The 19,271-nt window shown below is 40.2% G+C and overlaps 1 protein-coding gene and 1 long non-coding RNA gene across 3 annotated transcripts in view; one reads left to right on the top strand and one right to left on the bottom strand.

Annotated features, from left to right (window-relative positions):
- Positions 1–19,271, bottom strand: part of gpc6b (glypican 6b) — a 92,792-nt gene that overhangs the window by 10,544 nt on the left and 62,977 nt on the right. The gene's annotated exons all lie outside the window — the stretch shown is intronic.
- LOC144060034 (uncharacterized) lies at positions 9,308–10,043 on the top strand. The gene is made up of 4 exons (XR_013295829.1): positions 9,308–9,428; positions 9,515–9,558; positions 9,625–9,907; positions 9,985–10,043. It is a non-coding gene; the product is annotated as an uncharacterized LOC144060034 (long non-coding RNA).

Genomic DNA, 19,271 nt, shown 5'->3' on the forward strand with positions numbered 1-19,271 from the left:
ATAATAAAAAAAAAATATATATATATAAAATAAAAAAATAAAGTCACTCAAGGGTTGAGGAACAAACCCACAACTTCAGGTTGGGAGACAGCCAATCTACCCCCTGAGCCATGCCGCTTTTACTGTGTGTTAGTGTATCTCTTGTCAGCTGGAATCCTCGTTGTCACGGTGTGGTCACGGTGTGGCCACGGAGCGGCGTGGTGTCTGTCGACGTGTGGCGTAGAGGACCCAAAATGCAGGGAGGCAGGAGAACCACAGCAGGAGTGCAGGCGAGACTAACGTATTTTATTGTCCAAAATCAAATCAAAACGACAGAACAAACTCCGGTGGTGACCGTGACAATCGGCAATGATCCCACAAGGGACTGATCACCACCCGGGAATTAAATGCACCCACACTAATTAGGGGATTAGTCACACCTGGGGCCAGGCACAAGTGGCTGAGGGCCCGGATTGGTCAGCCTGCGGAAGGGCAGGCATCCACTCAGGACCAATCGGGATCCTCAACCAAAGCCAGCTCTACCCAGACATGACACTCGTACCTCGTTTTTGGTCTCCTTTTGGATATTAGTAAACAGTAGGAGTGGCATAGCTCAGGTGGTAGAGTGGCAGTCTCCCAAGCTGAAGGTCGTGAGTTTGTTCCTCAACTCTAACTTAAAAAAAAATCCCTCTAAAATGTACTTGGAATTTCTGAGTGAAAAAACTTTTTGTCACGGTATAGGCAATACTCTAAATATTCTACTCTCTTCCAAGTGTAAATTTGACTACAGAGGGACCAAATAGACTCTGTTTAGAGGAAAACATACTTTACAAAATTTACTGTGTAGATATTTTGGAGAGAGAGAGAGTTAGAGAAACCATACTCAAGCCTGGTAGACAAACAAAACCTGACCAGGAAAGACAAACGCCAGTCTATCTTGTGTTTTATACAAGTATCCAATAAGATGATGCCGTGGTCTGAAGTGTGTTAAAAGTGTGAATTTGTCCCGACGCTTGGGTCAAATAAAAGTCCGGGCCAAAAATCTTAAATATAAAATGTGTTCAATATTTATGAGAAAAAAAACATTCACGTGTGTGGGGGGAAAAAAAGATTACTCTCAAATCCCGACTCAGCTAATTGTGACATGAAATGGAATGTAGACCATCAATAAAGTGGTCTGTTTGAGGAACAAGGAAGCAACCGTCCAGAGGAGAGATAGTGAGTATGTAGGTAGGATGATGAGAATGGACCAAGAGCTAGAGAAAGACCTAAGAGAAGGTTGAGAGATGTTATGAGAGAAGACATGGGGGAAGTTGAAATAGAAACAGGCTGTTGTTTTTCGACTGGCTCGTGTTTATCGTCTTGCCGTAATTCACTGGCCAATTACATCTTGTCTTGTTGCTATGATGTCACACCATTGACGTAGTTGACCCAGCTGTGCGCATCCTATCTACGCAACCCGCGGTGCAAGCCTGATCGGGATTTATGGATCTGAACCGCACTGCGGTGAACTGAACTGAACTGCGCCGCATGGTGGAAACACGGCTTTAGGGTATCTGACGAAAACCTGACGCATGACCCTTTGAGTTTCTCCTCCAGAGAGCAACTCCATCTGGCTTTTTGCCTCGTTCAGTATCTATTTAAACAGCCATTTATCTAGGGATGTCCTGCCCGCCTGACACTGACTTTCTACTGTGGCTGCCAGTTGGAGCTAAATTAGCGCGTGTTCCTTTTAATCACAGAGTCCGCAGCAGGCCTCGACACCAAAACCGCAAGGGGCAGACGACTCCTCGATGGACTTGTTTTCCCTGGCAACCTCTACGGCAGTCTGCGTTAAAATAGTTTCCCATGTGATACGCGTTTGCAGTGTTCTTCCTGCGTCTCAATTACAGAGGTCAGGGAGTAGAGCGGCGCTCATACCAGACCCCCGCCAGGCCTTGGGCTGACCAGTGACCGCTCTGAGGAGAAATGGAATAGTTTCTCACAGGCCACGGTTAGAATAGCTCTGCTTCCTCATCAGATTCCTGATAAATTTTGGTCCAGACAATGAATCTCCTCCTCGGCCATAAGATCTTTCAACACAGATTGACTTTGACGCGTTGTGTAACACAGAGACCTTGAGAGTGTCAGCTGTCCAGTCTCGTACCATCCAATTGTCTTTGTTGTTGCAAGACTACAAATTAGCAACTCCAAGGTCGGAGCTGCTGTTTTGCATGCAAGCTGATATGCAAATAAAGCAATCTGGAATATTATTTTTGGTGCATTACTCTAAATTGCCATTTCTCTTTGGTTATTTTGTGCTACTTTTCCACAGTTCAAATCTAGCTGCCAGTTTCCAGCTCAGTTGGTAACTTGTGAAAACCTAACTTTATCGAATCCATCAGTCAGAATGAGACGCGATAGCTAACAGGAACAACGTAAATAGAACAAAAGTCTCCTGTAGTTTATTGACTTTTCGGCATGTGGCTGTTAGGGTGATCAATTTGAGAGGAGGGCAGCAAGAAATGGAACGCTGCTGTGAAGTGGAGAATGTGTCGTATATTACCAAAACATCTTGATCTAAAGATTAATGTAAACAATATTTTAACATCTCAACCAATTTTTAACATGTGACAGAATCCATCCCTTGATGAGGAAAAAAAACCTGCAAGTGTGCTTTCTGCTCATGTGGTGAACTCAAGATGACCATCACAATTACAAGTTTCCTCTCCCACACAGATGTGTGACCTATGAAAGGCAGGGTGGCTTTGCAGGCCATCCAGACTGTACAAAATAGTGCCAACAAGAAGAAAAGGTACTAGTAGAAGAAGAAAAGTTAAGGCTATCTGTTAGCTTATATGGCAAATAGTTTGCAGTTGTTACAAGTTACTTTAATAGTTACATTTAGCAGATACTGACCACCCTGCTTAACATAAAAATGGCACCCGGTTTCGCCACTTAATTGGAAGTGTTTAAAAAAATAAAATAAAATAAATTAAACAGTGATGCTTATGAAAAAAGGTTGTTTTTTAAAAATTTAAAATAAATTAAATACAGTAATATTTTTGATTTATCATATTTATTTTAAGATCTCACGTAACAAATATATATATATTTTAAGAGTCTTTCAAAACTGCACTTACAAAAATATATATATTTTAATAATTTCCAAAATAAAAGCAGCTAAGTCTTATTTACTTGACATATTGAATCAGTGATGCAATGACAAAACTCAACATTTACTGTATAATGTACTGTACATTGTTTATAAGTATCACGATTAAATTCGGGGACTTCCTGCAGTCAGACAATCTGGTGTGAGTGAATGCATACTGCCCTGCAATCTTTTTTTGTTTGTTTGGACATAGTGTTATTGAAGCTACATAGCTAGCACTGTTGACTGTACAACAAAACTTAATATTTTTGTTTTTAGCTAATAGTGACTGTACTCATGTATTCAGGGCCCCCAGAACCAGGCTGAACCGCTACAAGAACTCATTCCTGCCGACATCCATCAAATTGCTTAATAACCGACATTAACAAAGTGGTGCAATATATATATATATAGGAGTGTGTGTGTATTATTTATTTTAATTATCTCTCTCTATTCTGTTGTTTTTCTTACTGTAAACTACTGCTGCACTTCTTATTTAATTTTGATTTTATCTCTTTCTATTCTGTTGTTTTTTCCTTATTGTAAACTGCAGCTGGACGCAGTCCAGGAAAAAGTTCCCCACGGGGAAAATACAAGTATATCGTATCGTATCGTATCGTATCGTACATGTTTGCATCTTGAAAACACAAATCTCTCTCCTTCCTCTATTGCTGTTTATGGACAATGCGCTGAAATCAATGATGTCACTCCCTCAGACTTGAATGTTAATTTGAATACTCCCACAATGCATTTCACTATGTTCAATACCAGAGTTTCCCCTTTTTAGGTGTTCTATAATATATAATTATTTTGTTAGAGATTTTTGTTCTATAGTGTTAGTAATCAGGTGTTTTTCTGTATGTAATTATTCATTGATTTATACTCTTGTCAATTCTTTCTCACTGGTGCCTCTTGCAGGTGATAGATTGCTACTTCCTCTGGTAGTAAAAGTGCCATTCTCACAAACAGTGATGCTACTTACATGCAGAAGAAAATATATTTTCAAAACATCTTACTATGATATCAGAAAAAATAAATACAATTATATATATATATATATATATATATATAAAGACTTTGGAAGTCGACCAGCCTTCCTCAGAGTTTTAGAGTTTAATTCTCTGAGTTTGCATGAACTCCTCGTGCCTCCACTGAAAACTCTAAAATTGCTGCAAATGTGAGCGTGAATGGTTGTTTGTCTATATGTAGGATTGGCCAGCGACCAATCCAGTGTGCCCCCCAACTCTCACTCAAATTCAGGTGGGATAGGCTGCAGCTCATCCGTGACTCTAATTAAGACGGGCCATATAGCAAATGGATGGATGGCTGACAGCGGACCAGCGTCACGGAACGAAATTGTGTTGGGCTTTGGGGCTTCCACTAAAGACGGAATCTTATTTTGTACTGGAATAAATGTTTTTAAGCAATTATGACATGAGCAGAAAGTGAATAAGACTGAATGATAGCTAGTATGTGATGATATTCAGCTTGATTTTGCGTCCCGTCTTTCTCAGAATTGTTCTCTTTTTTTTTACGAGCTGTCCTAGGAAAATAAAAACCTCTCCCGGGACACACTTTGTCCCATTTTTTAGTTAGAATGCCAAAAGCTAATTTGATTTCCTTAATTCTGTAGTCTAAAAATGTCCCCTTTGCTACTGTGGAACACTTTGTTACCGAGCGCGCTGCCGGCGGCACATTTCCGTAGGTGCACTTTGGATTACCGTAACTCTGGCACCGTTTGTGCTATCTGAAAAATTCCAATGGCATCTGAAAGCTAAGCCCTTGCGCCTTACAGAAAAAGTACTGTCCTTACGGTAATTTCAGTCCTCCTCTCACGGGAGCCAGGGAAGTGAGTCGCGACGAAAGAGTGCAGAGAGAAACAGCGGGATTTTCCGACATTTCTACATCAATTTGAACAAAAACTGTTAACAAGAAGGTATTTACCGGTACTGTATATCGACAGTTGTATCACATGGTGGCTTTTTATAGAACCTACCAAGTCTGTGACTTTGTAGTACGCACGTAATTGTGGGTGACGTTTTTCTAGAATAGTTGCCACGTCGTGTTTGTATCTTTTTGTTTTTTTACAGTGTATGCCTTGTTTGTAGTTTGTGTGACTAGCTAAATAATGAATATCACACAAAGTTCAGTTTGTTTTGTGATGACAGACATACTTTGCATTACAGTCTCTCTCTCTGGAAAAAAGTATTTCTCAGCTTTTATGTAGCCTACTTTTGAACAAAAATTGGCACGTCCAAAATTATTCATACCTTTCTCCTCAAAAATCAATAGAAAAGCTTTGATTGGCAATTGCAACAAATAAAAAACATCCTATAGTTGCTGATCAGCTTTATCTTATCTTTAGGGATGAGCTCTTCTTCTCATCACCCTGACCTTTGGTTCCCTCCACAGGTTTTTAACTGAATTCAAGTCTGGACTGTCTGGGCCACTGTAAACCATTAATATTTTAGTCCGCGAACCATTTTTTAAACAATTTTGCTGTGTGTTTTGGGATTTTGTCAGGCTAAAATGTCCACATACTCAAAATGGACCGGGGGTATGAATAATTTCAGGTTTGACTGTTAAGTGCCCAAGCTTGGTCAGGTGTCCCTTTTTTTTTCACAAATCCAAGGTGGCCACCCTATTTTGGGCCCTTGCCCTCAATGACATCCTCGCTAAAGCGACTTCAGCAGGTAAGTAGATCACATGCAGGCCAATCAATATCAATCAACACCAACTCCCCAGCGTGACTTTACCAGCTAGAACACAGTAAGAACCACCATTAAAAATTCTGTTTTATATGTGCCTCTTTGACGCAAAGGCTTCCAGCCTATATAGCATAAAACACTTAGCCGGAACCCCCAAACAACCCTCGTTTCTCATGATTACAAGCCATTAATAATCTGCCGTGGTGAGAGACTACAAACACAATTTAACACAGAGAACTCAACAAAGCTCCCGCCTGTGCCGGGTGTACATCCTTCTAATCACTCTCGCTGACAGCGGTGACAGTGACAGTCCTGTGGGATCGTTATCGCTCCGCCTTACGGATAATAGACATTTGACAAACTGATGTTCCTTTTGTCCATTATTTTGCATTTTTAAATTGCAGGCTGGACTTTTTTTTTTTTGAACCATCATTACAACATTTCAGTTCATCATCTAAAACTGTATGATGCAGATTCAATTGATCCATTTTAACTAATGCATGTGTATCACTTTGTCACACAATGTGATTAAAAACCACCTGCCTCAAAGAAAGGGAGCGCACAGATTGGATTGGCTGCCGCGCTGTCGCCGACTTCTCTGTCAAACTCGCTCTCCATACAATGATAATTTAGAACGGCAAATCTTGTCACACCCTTGAGACATAACATTATTTTCAACTCTAATGTGTGTTGCAGAAAATGAGTCACCGTGCCCTTAATTTAATGTGACGGCAAATCTCTGTGTTGAAATACACAAAAGAGGGGGAAAAAAAGTTCCAAAAATAGAAGACGACTAACACATCTTTGCGCTGTCTGGAATTTGATTGGGATTATCACACTGCATATTGGATTTAGAGATTGCTTTAAAGGGGACATACAGTACAATGTTATGGAGTTATTTTTATTTGCGTGTACTGTATTCGCATATCAGGTCACCGGAGTGCCTGTCCAGCTTTCAAGTATGAAATTACAAAACAAAGCCACAAAAAGTGTCTGACAGGGATTTCATTTCAGCCTTTCTATTTAACACCACAGTGGGTCTAATTGAAATAATACCTCAATGGAGTTTCTGCACACTTGATCCTGCCCCTGGAAGTCTTTTGTCATAACCTCAGCAAGCATCCTCCAAATGTGATCATAGTGCGATTGATCTCTCACTGGGATGACAAATGACAGCGTTTTCTCCTCTTTATGTCATATTACATGCTGTCAGCGTAGGTCAAATTCAGTCTCGTGTTTTACATATTATCGCCTCGAACTATTCGTTAAGTCCCGTGACAGCAACCCCGTATGGCCGATACAGTCCATCACTGTGAGGAAAATGTATCACACGCCGATCCTGCGGCAAGGAAATGAAAATGACAGAATATTGATGAAACAGTGGTGAGTTGGCACTTGTGACTCGCCCGGGGCTACGACAACGGAAGTTTGAACAAGAGGGATGATTAAAGGGAAGCGATGCTCCGCGGAGAACGGAGCCGTCATCAATGGGCCACGTGGAGAGAGCTCCCCTGAGAAGCAGCGCAGCCTGGAGTGTTAAAGGGCCGGCGCGCCTCATTAGCACGATGACGAGTATGAATGATCCGCATGCAGGACAACGGAGGCGCTGGTTATGAACACAATGACATCACTGAGCTCTCAGTCGGCATGTGTTATTCCTTGCTGTGGCTTGTGTTTCCTACATGTTGTACCGAATGTTTATTGGGAAAAAAAATGTCAGGAAGTCTGTGCATACCTTTCTGACATTCTTGATTCTCTGTATCATTAGTTTGGTAGAAATCAATTGTTATAAAAGCATTTTCAGTTCTTGCCCATGTGTCATTGCAATATTTTTTTTCGTCTTTTATTCACTAAACACATTTATAAAGAGCTGCAGATGCATTCACTGTGCAATGAATTGGCTTTGTAGGACTACCAATGATTACAAAAGGTCACCTCATGTACCTTTAAATGTAATTTGCAGTTTTATTGAATGTCAGTATACTGTATGGATCGCAGAACAATTGCGAACAGAGACATCGTATTGGCCTTGCCAATTCCAAGTACTGCTCACGCTTACACGCTCAACACACTTTTGTTGGACAACGTGGATCAAATTGTCTTTTGCGCAGTACATGTCTACCAGGTACGAAGATGCCAGCAATTGGGGATCATGTTTTGCTAGTTAGACGCTCTAGACTTGCGCTGGGCATGAAAATAAAGCCAATACTGTATTTATCTAGCTCAGCTATATTGTATTGGATATGATTCAAAATCAATCGGGTGCCATCTTTGAGGACAATCATCCAGGGAAATTTGCTGAAAATTTGTAGTTGAGCGGGTGACAAGGAACCAATTTCAATTCTGACCTCAACGCCTGGGGTCATCTTATGCTGGGTATCTTTTAAAATCAATAGAATCTTTTTTTTTTTTTTTTTAATAAAGTTCAGAACAATAAGGCCTGGAAATTTGCCCTTTCACCAGGAAAAGTTTGACATGCATGCCAACGGTCTGTGCATTTATAAAAAGAATGACGTTTATAGGTTGCATTGAAATAGGAAGGACAAAGGTGTGTGTGATTGCCATTTGCAAGAAGGCGCTCCATTACATTACATTATGAAATTCCTTGGGGCTGAATGCTGTCAAGCAATAAACTACTATGCTATTTTGTTGGACCTAGCAATTTTATCTTACAGTTATTTGTTATTTGATTGACAGGAAGTCATACGTTGGGGAATAGCATTCCTGTCATCTGCGCTTTTATTGTGTAGGAGTTCTGAACAGTTTGGGGTGTAGGGACACTTTACAGGGGAGACATTTTCTAAGGACCCCCCTTCGTAGTCATGATGCCAATTATACATACTGTATTTACCATATAGAATGCCATAGAAAGAAGGTTGTGTGTGTGTGGGGGGGGGGGGGGGGGGGGGGGGGTAAAATGTTATGATATCAAATTCGCCTTTTTTAGAGAAAGAATATTTGCAATGTTATGAGAATCAAGTTTTTTTTAATTTTTTTTTATTAAAAAGTTGTAATTTGAACAAAAATAAATACATACTTTATCAGGATACCAATCCTAATTTTACAAGATTAATGTTGTATTTGTCCAATGCATTTTGTAATATGATATTGAAGTGAAACTGTAACAAGGGGACACAGTTTTCTTTGTAAATTATTATTACTATTTACATTACAGTACATTTTTGTCCACACCCGGATTCAAACAAGTCTCGCTCCAAACCCAAAGTTCTTACAGAGCTACACAATGATATCAGAACTTTTTATTAGCCAAAAGCTAAAAGCTTAGTTAGGGGAAGTAATTATTGTTTTTTTATTTTTATAGTTTTTTTTATTGGTCCCCAAACTGTACATAGTTATGCACGCCTTGACCCCGGTTTGACACCCACTGGCTGGATTTCAAAGTGCTTTCTTTGACTGAGAATTCATTGTCACTACCCAAGCTGCAAGCTTCTACACACCTGGGCACAATAATCAAGAGCAGCAAGCTGATTGGTGCAGGTGAGAGCACCTAAATAGAGCCAGCAAGTACAGCAACATGAGAACACAAGCACAAGCAATAAACAGAAGCCAGCGACCATGTTACCAATAGCTTGGGATTTCTATATGATGTAATGTTGCTATTTTTTGGTGTCTGACTCTTTTTCTATGATGACTTTTAGTTCTGTTTTTTTCACTTGTAATTTTCCCTTTTCAGGGTGCTTGTGCTCTGGCTGTTAGCATTTGCAGAGCATGCAAAGGGTAAGTGCCTGTGAATTTGTGTATCCACAAAACTACAGTATTGTGACTTTTATGTCCTCACTTAAGGAGATGGTTTAAAAAATGGAGATTTTGCTCTTCCGGTGTTGGATGGGAGTGCCCAGAGAAGCCAAAAAAGCGATTGGGTTCCACAGCAATACAGCCCACTTGAGTTAACCGACTCGGAGCAAAGTGCTTGCCCTAGTTGTGTTTGCCATCCATGCGACCCTCTCCCATGCCCTCGTCCTTACTGTGTTCCACTGTTTAGTCCTTGCCCTTGCCTGGCAAATTGCTGTCGGCGTGGGTGTAGCCCACCTTGGCTTTCTTGGTAGGCTGCTCCATGGCAGAACATGTAAGAATTAACTGCAGTTTATGTTTGTCAATATATTGAGAGTTGTGTGCTAACTTCATGAACTTTCTTGCTTCCAGGTTATCATCCATTGATGTCCACTTCCATGGTAGCAAATGTAATAAATTTGTTAAACTGATTCAGTCTTTTTTTTTTTTTTTTGGGATTATTTCACACAGAAGATGGAGGTACACCGGCTGTTAAAGAAGTATTGAAGTAATGAATTCAGACCTCAACAAAGAAAAGTGCATTTGACTGCCACTAGAGACTGAGGTCTCAAACATTCCCAGACTTGATTGACAGAACATCGACAGGGTGAGGGGTCAAAGGATGTGTACCGATTCTATCTTGACTGTGTCGTTGGCTTGCGTTCAAAATCAATGTGGTTCTTGTCAATCTCTTGTGCTGTCAGGTCTTTTGTAGTGGCCACATGCTCAACATGTATTTGCTCTTATTTTGAAATCACTGAATGTGCATTATCTGGGAAGAGAAAGCAGAGAGGAAACAGATTGCAGTTGATGGTTCATGAGAAACTTGGAGAACTTCTATACCAACTGGTCTGATTTAGGTTTTAGTAATTTGTGTACATTCTAATTTGAGTAAGCGGAAGTGTACAATGTTATGTTTTAAAGTGGTTGGTTACATTTTAACAAAACCATTAGCAAGCTCATGCTAATTCTAGTTGGTCAATGCATGTGGCTGTAAACCATAAAAGGGGGCTCTTTGCCTGACCTTGAGAAAACCATGATATATTTTAGCATAATTAAATGACAATGTTCTAAATTAAGGGTCCCCAATTTGGGGCTCGAACCCACGCCATCACCCTGTCTCCAGTTTGGAAGCGCGGAGTCTTACCAGTGAGCTAAAATTCCTCAGTCTCCACCAAAGATCAGCTTCTTACTTTAACAATCAGGAAGTGAGTTGTTTGGTCACCCTGCCGAATGTAAACGTGCTGATTCAAAGCCAATTAGCAACCTGATCTCAGATTGACATGTGCTTTAGCCATACTTTTGCATGAATGTCTATTTAGGAACTCCATTCAATTATCAGAGTTAGGCAACGTTCACACTGCAGGGCATGATGCCCAATTCGGATTTTTAGTTAAATCCGATCTTTTTATGTACCTTTCACATTACATAAACAAATGAGATCTCTAATGTGAACGCCCTTGATGCGACGAGTGACGTACACCCAAAACGTCACGTTGCGGTGTTCACAAAAGTAACCCGACTCGCAACGTTTCACCTCCAGCCGAGGCAAGCCATTTTTATCGGTGTCGTATGCAAATTGAGCTCTGCCAACGCACACTACAGATTGGTGGTCTGGTGGCCGCGTTTCGCGGTCGCGTCATCGCCGTTCGTGATGAACCGTCTGCAGGGCTGAATTTCACCACACATGTCAATTTTATGCTTCATGTTTCAACTGTGATTAAAGACAAATACAAATTTAACACTGTTAATCAAAACAGCTTTGTATATATTTACAGACGTGTCAGTAGTCTCCCTTCCAAGCACTCTCTCCCTCCCGCCCGCGCAGAGCGCATATCAGGCTTTTGATGGCGTATGAATCAAATGCGTGCGGATGAGCCTTCAGTGCAGACACATCGCATACATATTCGAGTTACATCCACATACGAAAGAGGCCCAGGTATGGTGTAAAAAAAATTGGAATTGTACTTCACACTGCATGAAAAAATCTGATGAAATCAGATTGGAATTGAGCTGTAGTGTGAACGCAGCCTTAATTTCATTTATGAATGATAGTAATTTCATTGCAGATTTTAAACCTCACAATTCGAATTAATCACCTAAACTCACTTTAAATTAGCCTTTTTTCTGTTAAGGCAAAGTCTAAGGCAAATCTTCAATTTACCAACCCTTGTCATAAAAAAAAAAAAATATCCATCCATCCATCAATCCATCCATTTTCCTAACTGCTTTTCCTCACAAGGGTCACGGGGGGCGCTGGAGCCTATCCCAGCTGACTTCGGGCAGTAGGCGGGGTAATAGTATATAGATATTAAAAAAAAAAATTCTATTTAAACCTATGGCTAAATGGTTCCAGTTGTTGGACTCAGCCGTTACAAAATTTTACTGGAATAAAAACAAAAGCAAAGATTAGTCGATCTACTCTTCAGAAAAGTAAATCCAAAGGTGGTCTAGAGGCACCACATTTTATGTACTACTATATAGCTAACCAGCTACAATATATCGTTCTATGGGCACAACCCAACAGAGACACTAACTGTTGGCTGGAACTAGAACAGAAGGATTGTAATAACCTCAGACTTCGAGATTTACTCTTTATTACAACATCGATTAAGCGACATAATTGTTTTAAAAACCCAATGATTTCCGCCACCGTGACTGCCTGGTGGAAGGCACTAGAATTGACAAAAGCCCAAGTGGAGCCCTGTGGGCTTTCTCCCCTATGGCATAACCCCGACTTTCAACTTAACAACCAACCGTTTTATTTAGGTGTGTGGGAGCAGAAAGGAATTATTATCTCCACCATCTCTTCTCAGATAATATGTTTATATCATATACATCCTTGCTCCAAAAATACAATATAAAAAGCGGAATTTTTTTACATTATCTACAAGTTAAAAATATGATAAAGAAAAAAATTCCAACACTTCGGGGTACGCTCCAACCGCCTGTTTTAGCTAAAGATATTAACAAGTTTTCTCCGACAACAACAAAAAAACTTTCAAAAATATATAAGCTACTTTCATATACTGATAAAATGTCTTTACCCATCTCGAAATGGGAGACAGACCAGACAGCACCGGAATCTGACTTTTGGATTCAAGTTTGTGAAAACGCATTTAAAATGACAAAACACACAAATTTACAACTTATCCAATATAAAATTATTCACAGAACATACATTACTCAATATATGATGAAGAAAATGGGACTCTCAGACTCCGACATTTGTCTCCAATGCTTACAAAACACTACAGACACTTATGTTCATGCTTTATGGTTATGTACTCCGGTTATGTATTTCTGGACTAAAGTCTTAGAAAAACTTTCCGCTATTTTGGACTGTAGGATACCTTTATCTCCAAACTTGTGTTTGCTAGGTGACCTAACAACAACTGACTTACCACATAAACAATTTCAATCTACACTTGTAGCCCTTACTATCGCTAAAAAAACAATTCTTGTTAACTGGAAAAATAAACAAACTCTGAATATCGACCAATGGTCTAACCTCCTCATAAATCACATTTTAATGGAAAAAATATCTGCCTCAAATAAAAACCAAATATCAAATTTATAGAAACATGGTCTACGTATATAGAATTTTTTAACCTAATTCTGGTCACTTAATTCTGTCTGTTAGCGAGAGCCACCACATCGTGATAACTTACATTGATGTCTCTGCATTTGGCAATTTATTATTATATTATATTATTAGTATGGGATTTTTTTAATGGGCTTTAGGTGAACTGATGAATACACACACGCTCGCACGCACACACACACACACGCACATACACATACTCACCCACATACAAAAAAAAGTGTATATATATATATATATATATATATATATATGTGTGTGTATATGTATATATATATATATATATATATATATATATATATATATATATATATATTTAAAAAAGAAAAAGAAAAAAGAGAGAGAGAGAAAAAAAAATATATATATATATTACAGTTCTATTTACAAACGTGTTTTGTTTGTTCCATTAGAAAAGCTTGTGTGTGATTCATGCAAGTCCAACATTTTACACGTAAAAAAACAGCCTCATTGTTAAAATGGCTCCAACGTTCAGCCCACAACGACAAAAACGTTAAAGGAAATTGTCCTAATGCAACATTGACTTTGTCTGAGCCATGTGGTAAAATAAAATGCAGACTCACGGGTGGTTAGCCTGCAACAGGAAGCAATGATGACTTCCCCCATTTGGAAAGTCATATTCATTACCATGGAAGTGGAGGTAATGCCTTGAAATAAAACTTCCTCATTGAGGAAACTGCGAACATAAAATTAAACACAGCACTTGCCACATGTGCGCTCATAGACGAGTTATTTCTCGTGGTCTATGAAGAAGCATGTTAGAATCTTTGGAATCTACATAATTACATGGCCCGCTAGGTGCAACAACTTGGCGAGAGTTTCGCTGTGGACAGCGACAGGCTCACTTCACTTCCATTAAACTGGATCCAGTGCAAGAATTTCCCCGTGGCTTGACGCTGCATTATATTTCTGGGCTGCAGCTTATAATGTCAGGTTCAAGATGTTTGGGAAAGGAGTGGCTGGGTTCTTTTTTTCCCCCCCCCCGACTTCACAAACCACATTCGGATGTTTTATTCTGTTTCCTGCTGAGCACGGCAGGGAGCGAGAGAGAGAGGAGGAAAAGTGAGGGACGTAACCAATTTAACTCAGTATTAAGCTCTCTACATCAACAAATGCTGTTCTTGAGCTGTGAACTGGAGAGTTGCATGCAGCTCAGAAGGCTGAACAGATAGCCAAATCGTAAATATATACAGTTAGAACAAAAACAGAACTCATAAAAGCACACATCATAAAACACACTTTCAATAGTAGCACAAGATAAAGGCAACCATGCAGAAAACAGACTAAAGCCCAAGTCTTGCTGAGTGGAAGATAATGCAATTTAAAGCTGACTTTATTAATTCCTGAGGGAAATTCAAGGTGGCTTGGGGGTGTGGGGGTATCTGTAAGGATGCATGCTGTCCCTATGGTTATGTACAGGCTATGGCTACCATGCCCAGACAGTCTGTCTTTTTTTTTTTGGGTGGTGTTGTGGTTAGTGAACAGGTTTTTCCAAAACCAAAAGGCCCCAGTTCCAGGAGTATCGTGACTAATGGTGACCGAAGTGGGATAGTTAGTGGTGGAGTCAACAGTCTGGCTACCATGCCACAAAAGCATGGTCAGTGTACATTTTTTTTTAATGCAATAGACCTAGGTCCAGATTTGGGGTGAGGGTACTAATCTTCGGAGTTCCGCCTTAAATTGAGCCAGAAATGGTGTGGTTTGCTATGAGGGCATCAGGTGAAGGGACTCTTGTGAGAAATATCAGAAGTAATATCAGAAGTGGGATGGACCCTAGAATGTAAGGACCCATGAGGGAACAGATACCACAGAATGATTGAAACTGTGTGTAAGGATTAGGAAGCCTGTACAATTTTTCCAACCTAATAAACCCAGTTTCAAACCTAGATTGAAGGTAATACTCTTCAAAGTTCTGAGGCAAATGGTGTCAAAGCTTGGATGCTTGACCCTGTGGCCATCCGTGGTGTGTCTCACTGAAAGAACCATTAGGACAGGTGAAACTGTGTCATACCATACGTAGATAGATAAAGCACTGGGATGATTGATATAGGGGAGGAGGTGTTCTGGGTCAGTACCCCAGTAACCACGAAGACAAATGGAGACAGACGTTGGGTTTAAATCTTTGAGACCATCCAACCATTTAACGCAATAAGACCCGCGATCAAATCGGGGTCTCTTGCTCAGAGTAACAATGGAGGCAGGAGTGCGATTGGCTAGCCGCTTAGCAATCCGTGGCATGGAAGGACACAGAGCGCCATGGTTAATCCACAGTATTCTTCAACCCAGTAGGCCCGAATCGATAGTCCTCTTTGTAGTTCTGTGTGAACTTTTGTCAGAAACTGGATGGTTAGGTTTAAATGGTAAAAATTGTAAATTGACTGCTTTTCATAAACCACTTTTAACAACACCATACGGTGCCCAAAGCACTTTACAATGCCTCACATTCACACACACACACACCAATGGTCGGCTGCTGCCACGCCAGGGGTGAGGATCGAGCCCACAACATCGCGGGGAGACGGCCACTCTACCACTTTGAGGCCATCTGTACCAAAGTGTTTGGTTCTATGGAATCTTGGTCAGGGTACAAGTTTTAACCAATAATACCCGGTTTAAAAACAGGGTTTATGGTAGTACTCTTCCTCATAATTCTATGATAGTATTAGAATCGGGTGTTTTTGTATTATCGTATGTGTTTTAGACCTTGGTTAAAATCTGTGTATCTACCAGAGCAGTATAATGATTGAAATGCTCAACTGTGTAGTGTCTCGAGTTATACAACAAGCTTCAAATCTAGATACTACTCCTCAAAATTTTGTGAAAAATGGTGCCAGAAGTGGGATACTTAACCGTGAGACCATCCGTGCCCACAAAAGGACTTGATATAGGTGCGGTTTTGTGTGTTAAATGGGGAGAGCTATGCCAAGGCAAATAATTGTATCGTTAAAGTTAGATGACAGATCTCGCTAGCAATTATAAGTCAATAAAAACGTATTTTTACACCTCCGCTCTCCGCAGTTCTAAACCCTTTGGCTTGAATTACCTTATTTTGTACAGAGCTACAGTATTTGCGTAACTGATGTTCTGCAGCAAAAGTATATATTGAATATTTATTTTGACCAGAGGCCAGGTACGAGTGCAGTCTCAGGGGTTCATGTGCGTGGTTGGATATTGCTAAAGGTAACACGTGTTTTCTATTTTTTTAACACAAAGCATCTGGTGAGGGTGGGTAGTGGTGGCACCAGGGTTTAGTAAGTTAGTTTTAATGGGCCTGGCAGGAAAACAAAGTGACAGGAAGTTCAATCATAGATAAAGTTTTATTTACTTACTTGAAGCAAAACCATGCGGGAATTGAGAAGGAACAAGGCAAGAATGACAAACGAATGCAGAAAAGGGACCCACTGTGTTTGTCTTTTTAATCTTCGTACATTCTCACTTTCATCGAGTGCACCCACGTCGTTTTTTTTTTCTTCAAAACTGTCTGGCAGCGAGCGCCTCTTTTGAATTGTTTGTCTGTTTTGAGTTTCAAATTGCGGCGGCGAGCTTGGACAAACCTTGTGGTGTGTGCCTAAATACATGACGGATACCCGCTGTTGATTGTTTACTGACAATGTGAGCCTCATCCAGCGGTAGAAAAAAAATGTTTAACATGGCAGAGCATGGCAGGGAGGCGAGCGCAGAGTGACAGCAGTAAATTATATCTCTACAGTGAAAAAGGAGCTATAATTTGTCAGCAATGATAGCCTTTACCATTGGTGTGAGGTTACAATCATCAAACTCTGACCATTCTCATACGCAAAAAAAAAAAGTAAAAAAGAGCATTGCAAACACACTGGCACCTTCATCCCAAAAGTTCTATACTGTAATTTGAAGTTAGATCCATTTTTTTTCTGGAAAATGATCCTACACAAGTCAGTGTTCATACCATTATCATGGGAGAGGTCATGCAAGAGTGAGACTTGAGCTTAGTGAACATCTAAAGCAGGCATCTCCGAGTCCAGTCCTCGAGAGCTCCTACCGAGCCTGTTTCCCACGTTTCACTCCTCCGACACACCTGAATCAAATGATCAGCTCATCAGCAATCTCTGCAGGAGCTTGATAATAATCCTGATGATTTGGTTCTGGTGTGCTGGAGGAGGGAAACATCAATGACAAGCTGGAAAGGGGCTCTCGAGGTCTGCACTTGGAGACCACTTTAATTAATTTATTTTTTGGACAATAATAAGGTATTTTCATATTGCGTTATAGAATATGAGTTATGAAGCAAAATCCAGCAGTTTTCATCAAGATCAGATGGCGGTCATTATGCCACTTGCTGTCGAGCGGAAATGACATCGCAGTTTCTCACGTCTCAGGTAACAACCAATCACAGCTCAGCTTCAGAAAACAGGTGAGCTCTGATTGGTTGTTGCCTGAGCCGTGAGCAAATGTGATGTCATCATCAGTCGACAGCAAGTTGCAAAATGGTCGCCACCTGAGATGGATAAAAACGGCTGGATTTTGCTTCATAACTCATATTCCACAAATGTAGAATGAATCAGAATGTCATATTTAAACTAGTGAGGTCACATATAACATATTATTGTCAAGAAATGTTAAGGTTGACTCTTTTTAAAGTATTATCTCCACAAGTGTTTTGCTTCTTTTTTGGCATGTTGTAGCTTTGGGAATCCATTACAGAAGGTTACTCATCAAGACCAAAGAAAACTATGAGTGATGGTGAACAAAAATGGAAATTTAGGAAGTTCTCTGGTACATAATGACAAAATGACCACAAAGCTTAATGTGTTTTGTCAACGTGAAGTCTAACTGTGTGCATGGGTGGAGTTTTCTTACTTTTGGAATTTTCGTAGATAGGCACAGTTAGAAATGTGATTTTGTTGTGGGAGTGAACATAGCCAACTTGATTCCCGGCTAATTGAATAATAAATTCAGCGCAGGTGAAGTGAGTGGTCTACATGGTCTACTGGAGCCCATTCATGAGATCGGAAAAGTACGTTTATAAGGAACTGCAAGAAGATCTTCACTTGCGGATGATGTAAAGTTGTCTGCTGTAAAGTAGGCACTTGGGGACCGCCTTACAACCACCTATGTACTAATTAATTTGTAAACTGAACTTTAAACAAGTTTGAGTAGAAAATGAAGTTTCCCAACACTGGCTGCCTTCCAAATTCCCAAACACAGTAAACAAGACTTCATTTGCACAAAAATGAAGAGCTGTCTATGAAAAAGGGCCCTTATTGGGCAATACTGAATTTTTGTCTTTAGGTTCATTTGTGGCTATTTCCACAAATGAAAATCTTTTTTTCATCTTTATAAGCACATGCTTTTCTTAACCCTGCCCATCATGGTAACTGTTTTGAAATTTCTACTTTGAAGTCAAGAGGCATCCCAAATTCGTGACACCTTCTTTTGTGAAAGTTGTTTGAATTTAGGGCAGACTATTTAAATGATAAAATCGCAATAATTTTGCTCCCTTAAAATTTTTTTATCTGAAGTCTAGTGACGTTTGTGTAACCCCGTACATACTCATTCAACGCCAGACTGTATTGCACAAAAGAGCACAAAAGTCCTTTAAAAATTGCAACAATTGCTAAATTAAACACTTCTCCCCTTATCTATAATGTGACTCCAAACGTAACAGTCAGTTGTGGCTTTATCACAGCTTTGGAGTTACGTGATCTCCATTTCTCGCTGGGCTTTTTTTTTTTGTGGGGGGAGGGGGGGGGTGCTCTGACAGATTGTCAGGCAATTAAAGCATCATGGCTCATTGAGCTGGAGGTGGACACCGCTGCTCAAACTCCCCTCCCCCCACCTGACACCCCTTCACTAACAAACATGGCTGCTCAACATCCACACAAGACATTCTTATCAAAGGGTAAGTTTGACTATTGTCAACGTCGCACAAGGCGGAACAGCATCGCTGTCTTGGGTAATTATGGTGTATCTGTAGTAAAGGAGGCCAGCGTGAGCGAAAACAAAGATGTGTTTTACACATCGGAATCCATTTGTACGCCCTATGCAACATAAGTCGTAG

Source organism: Vanacampus margaritifer, chromosome 11 (genome assembly GCF_051991255.1).
Source record: "Vanacampus margaritifer isolate UIUO_Vmar chromosome 11, RoL_Vmar_1.0, whole genome shotgun sequence".
NCBI lineage: Eukaryota > Metazoa > Chordata > Actinopteri > Syngnathiformes > Syngnathidae > Vanacampus > Vanacampus margaritifer.